The sequence below is a fragment of the Phoenix dactylifera genome, chromosome 13, assembly GCF_009389715.1.
Source record: "Phoenix dactylifera cultivar Barhee BC4 chromosome 13, palm_55x_up_171113_PBpolish2nd_filt_p, whole genome shotgun sequence".
In the NCBI taxonomy this organism is placed as follows: domain Eukaryota; kingdom Viridiplantae; phylum Streptophyta; class Magnoliopsida; order Arecales; family Arecaceae; genus Phoenix; species Phoenix dactylifera.
Window position 1 is genome coordinate 9187468 of NC_052404.1, and position 5628 is coordinate 9193095.

General features: G+C 44.5%; 1 long non-coding RNA gene across 1 annotated transcript; it reads right to left on the reverse strand.

Moving 5' to 3' along the window:
• Positions 1–267: 267 nt before the first annotated feature.
• On the reverse strand, positions 268–1066 carry LOC113463688. The gene is made up of 2 exons (XR_003388413.2): positions 844–1066; positions 268–641 (listed from the first exon to the last, which is right to left on the reverse strand). It is a non-coding gene; the product is annotated as an uncharacterized LOC113463688 (long non-coding RNA).
• Between the last annotated feature and the right edge of the window lie 4562 nt (positions 1067–5628).

Sequence of the window (5628 nt, forward strand, 5' to 3'; positions counted from 1 at the left end):
CAAGTAAAAGATGCAATGTCATTTCATGCTTAGGGACCACAATCTGAAGGGCGTAATACATGGTATCTGTAATTTTACTTACTATTACTGTACTGGTAGTAGCTCCAACGTTACAAAGAAAATGGTACTAAACATAAGAGCACTAGAAAACTTCACTTTGAAAAATGTTGAACATAAGATGGTAATCTTTATGGTGGATGTGGTTAATCCTATAGAGGTTAAGAATTGAAGAAGTGTAAGATCTGAAGAGGAGAGAGAGAGGGAGAGAGAGAGAGAATCCCCTAATACTTTAAAGGAGTCCATTTTCAGAAAAGGGGCAAGGTACGAGAATAAATATTTCTAGTGCTAACACATATCTTAGTACAAAAACTTAAATCTTTAATTACTTTTCCTATACTTTGATGCACTTATTTCTGCAAACCTTACTGGCATCTTGTAGATAGACATATGATGTGATTGATCGAAATTGGTAGTGACATGTTGAACTTTATAATGAACCATGACAAGAAGATATAGCAATTGAAGAAGGAAAACTATCGAGATTGGATTCTGTCCTTGTTCTTCTTTCCTCCTGATCTCTTATATGGTTACGTTCGATCTTCACCTGGCATCCAACTTTTTATTGCAAGAATAAAAACTCCCTGGGAAAACACTTCGTCAGCTTTGTTCATTTTAATGCCAGAGACAATAAACGAATTAAAAGCACTTCATGCTCTCATGTGCATTCAGATGATAGATTGGAAAAATAAGGATAGGATTTTCTTTAATAAAAAAGGATTGACTTGAGCAGTTGTGCTCCATTTTGAGCCAAGTTTTTAGGGTTGAAGTCTGAAAATAACTCACCTGCATAGCCTGCGATCGAAAAGGAAGAACTCATGAGCCAGTCTGCTATTAACGCATGCATCGGAGAATACAACTTTGCCCATATTGCTGCATAAATTAGATGAGTTGGGCTTGGTGGAGAAGAGGGGCACATGAAGAACTAGCCGTCTCCTCTCTTCCATGAGAGTATGTGATAGATAGTAATGCACGTGCCCTGCTTCTCCACCTCGCACAGCCCATCTCCCCAACGTCTGAAGCATGGAAGAAGCTCCACCTGCCCCTAGCGATAACCATCCGTTCCTTCATATGTATAGGTGGATGAGACATTAATTCCATTCCATCTCTCTCCTTCCCTCTCTTATCAACTTTTTAGATTGTGGCTTTGATAAAGAAATTGCCATAGAGGGTGGGGAGAGGTGGCATGGAGGACACCAACCTCTTCAGAAATGTAGGGTCCATGACAGCAATGTAGTGCCAGGGACATTGGTGCCAACTGAGGGGCTATTTGACCATTAAATCAAAGACAACCGCTATCAATGACTACGTACAGCCATTAGGGGGGCTGGGGTTGGGGGACCCGGGAGGAGTCCGTTTGAAGACCGCAACCACAATAGTGTGGTAGGTCCAAGCCAGCAAAGATGAGATAACTTAGATAGGACAACTATGACCTTCTTATCTTATTGAAACATGAGAAGCTGCTAGACTCTTATCTTAAATTTGAAAATAATCTCACAGCATTGGCGCCGCATGTTGAGAGACGTTGATCTATCTTTTAGAAAAAAGCTGACTCACATCAGAATGCAGAGCTTATATAGTTACACATTAAAGATATAAAGATCCTTCAAAATACTTATGAGATTGTTAAACTTGTTGAATAATTTAATAAATTTACTTATAAACCATTATATTTTATAAAAGTTTTTTATTGCTCTTTTTCTTTTTTGGCAAATTCTTTCTTAATAGTTTCTGTAAACTTTAATTTTCTAATAAAGGCTAGGTGGCTTTGCCTCCATCTTCATCAAAAAAAAAAAAAAAAAAGAAAGAAACTAAAAAAGCAAGAGACAACTTTTTACCACTTCCCGAGTCGAACCATAAACCTATTCTCTGATAAGAGGAGTGCCAACTATCTGGGCTGAGCCGGGTTGGCTCCACTGTTGTAACACTTGAAGAACAGTTTGATAAAAGTCCTTGCAGCTAATTAATTTGCTGGGGCTGTCCCTTTTCCTGAAAATTTCTAATTTGAATATGCTTCCACATTGTCCTTCCCATTCTTTACAACTTACAGCTTTGTTTTTAAGATGTGAAGAGAAGCCAATATAGGGCTCCCTCGTGGCCATGTTTGGCATTGATCCATAGCCAGACAAAAGCTGCATCTTATTTGAAAGGGAGGTATATATGGAAAGGAGGAAAGCTCAGGCACTAACTGGCAATCGGAACCACGGGCATGCTGTCCTGTTCCCAGCTATGAGAGCAAGCTGACTTAGTGCTTGATTGTTTTCTCGCACAGCGACTAAAGCAAGCAATGCGTCCCACATTGGATGAATAGAGCACAAAGAAAATTTTGGACCACTGTTAATAATGACCTGCACTAACAGTGGTCCCAAGTATGAATTCGCCGGGATTTCGGATCTGCAAAGCGGAGACCTACCACGAGAGATGCGGCATGACTCGAGAAAATAGAAAGATGATTGTTGGCCGAACAGGATCCTTTGCAGTGCACTGTCTTGCGCCGCCGGAGTGCTGTGCAGCACTCGATAGCTACCATCAGGAGGTGATGGACGGACGTCAAATAAGTCGGGCGCATACTATGTATGACATGTGAAGCATGTCTTGTTTGATGGCTGTCCATCTCCTGGTGGCGGCTTTCGAGTCCTGCACAGCACTCCACCTAATGCCATAAGCCCGGACCACTCCTAAATTAGGTGGTCCTAAATTCCCTTCAATGGCTTTTAAGTTTCCATTTAGGTGTTCGCTTTTCAGTTAAGCATTGGATTCAGAATACTGAAATTGATGTCCTGCATTGCAGTTTCCTTATGCTTGTTGTTATTTGACAAAGGCACACCTGCGTGAAGAATGTGATTGAACTCTTATCCCTTTTTTGGACCCTGCAGCTGGAAAAAGGTTAGTTCTGCACCTTCGAAGCCGCCACCAGTCCTCCTTTGTGGCACCATGATATATTCTTTCTTCATCATCACTGTAAGGATTAAGTGGTTAGGTGCCATTGCATTGATGTAGAAACTTGGTAAGAAGCATAGCAATCTGTCTCTCTTTTTGAAAGAATTAGTGCTCCAAGAATTTACAACTAAGATAAGGCGTTTGGAGCCCCCTTTTCATCTCTCCTTCCGGCATCCAATAGCTAGTCCCAGTTCCCTGTTTACATCTTCCTATCAAACTTTACCCACAACGGAGCAGCAATTCCTTAAGTTTATTTGGTCTTCACCACCAAACAACTTGTTTAGTGTTCAGCGTACTGGTCAGATGGGTGAACTCCAATTGTTCAGAAGGTGACTTCCGGAAGCTGCTCTCCAACCAAAGAGGTGAGAAATCTTTTATTTGGGCCTGAGTAGATTTCCAAGTAGTAGATCCTCATCATCGCAAGAAGATTCTCATAATGAGGCATCTTTAGAAATCATTGGTGGACAAGTAGACTCCAAGCTTAAATAAATGCGAGACATGGCACAAAGCAGGGCATATGTGTGTGAATTTAACCATCTCACGAATGCTGGCTCGTAGGTGGTGGGGGCGGCCGTGATTGAGACAATGCAGGTGGTCTATTCGATTCAGCCTCAATTGTGACTTGCATCATGCTGTGGAGGCCTCGCATTGGATTCCAAACCCTGAGAAATAGATTGACTCCATTCTGGAACAGTGCTATGGACTTTATAGAATGATGGTTAAATAATTATTTTGTGGCGAGCAAAGTAGTTATTTCGGGGACATCCACTAGAGGGAAGTGATCATTAAACAAGAGAAAGGGAGGGAGGCAGGCAGGCAGCAAAAGATGGTGCTAACATCTTGTAGCTAATGGGTTGGTCACATATTCCAATATCAGTGAACCAGGGGCTAGAAGATTGGATTTCAAGTGAAAATAAGACGCCCTTGGTGAAGAATGTTGCATCCATCAACATCTTTCCCATCCGCACGTCTCCACCTTGTCTGTTTTCTCCCATCATTTGTCTCTTTTTTATCTAGCAAATCAAGTGCACTAGATTTTCTCGTACAAGTGTAGTTTATTGGAGAATCCAAGTGCACGCTTGTCGTAGGCTGCAACTTGATGATTTAAAGTATGTTTAGGATACTGTTTAATTTCCTGTAAGCAGAGAGAGAGGAGGTAAGAACAAAAAAATCCTATAATTACAGACTCGTAACTTTCTTTTCGAAAGATATCGTAGCTTAGCTTCTAATTCTGGAAGTCCTAAGCAATGATTCGTGTTCTTGTGAAACATACTAGTTCATCCAGAGTTCCAAAATGTACTTGCTATATCTAAGTAAGCCAGGTATCTTTTGCATATCAATAAGGCTTTAATGGTTGTTGCTCTCCTCGCTGCCTGCAACCGAAATCAACTGAGATAAATCCAACTAAGCTGTCCATTTGTTTGATCAAGAAATGTTTGAGATGTCATAGTAGAGATGTCATGCCCCGAACCGCCACTTGGGTTCGGGCATGTAACACTGCTACAGTCTCCCTAGAGTAGAGCTTTAAAAAATATGCTAGGCCCGAAAGGAGTCCCTCCACTGTTTCATCTCAGAAACAGAAAAGAGAGAAAGAGAAATTGCTGGTCTTCGGCCCCACGGTAGCTACGGCCAAGGACTGCGGACATCTATGGCCGAAGCCCGGCAGTGCCTATGGCCAAAGGCCGATGACCATAAATACGTCTCTCTCTGTTTTCTCTATTTCTTCTTTTCTTTTATTTTGCTCTATTATCCCGAGTAGATCGGGAGAAGGGAAGGTAGGGGAAAAGTTTCAGGAGTGTTACCTAGCTCTAGGGAGGAGCTGCGATCTCTCTCTTCGGTGATACCAGTAAAGGCTCAAAAAACCCTAACCGAGGAGGAAGAAGGGGGGAGAAACCTTAGAAGGGAGGAGATGGGATCTGGGATTTTTATAGGCCCCAGAGGTGAGCTTGGCCTGAACAAATGACCGCAACGGCCGGCTGGCAGTTATAACCGCCTAACAGCCGCACGACCATTCGACCAACTGGAGCATGGGGATCGCAAATTCGCAATCCAACTGGAGCATGGGGATCGCAATCCCTTGCTCCTGGAGGCCGAGCCGGCTGGGCCTGCCAACTTTGGTCCAGGTTAGGCCCACCTGGCCCATTTCTTACAACAACAGTGTTCTTCCGATTCTAACCCCAAGCCTTGGATGATATTTCCAATTAGACTTGGGCACTGGGCCAGGCCGCCCATGGCCCGGCACGGTCCGGCACGAAGCGGGTCGTGCCTGGCACGGCCCGCTTGCTACAGTACCGGGCCGTGCCTGGCACGGCCCATTCAAGGGGGTCGTGCTGGGTCACGGTTTTCTGGCCCGCGGGCCGAGCCCGGCACGGCCCATTAGGGCCTGGGCTGGCACGGCCCGCTTCTTGGCCCGCGGGCCAAGCACGGCACGGCCCGCGGGCCAGCCCGGCACAGCCCATAAGGGCCTGGGCCGGGCACGGCCCGCGAGCCAGGCCCGGTTCAGGCAAGGGCCTGAACCGGGCCCGGGCCGTGCAAGGCACGGCCCGTCTCCATTAACATACACAAAATACCCCTCAATTTAGCCCAAAATACCCCTCAATTTAGCTGTTTTTGGACTGTTGGGAGGGGCAT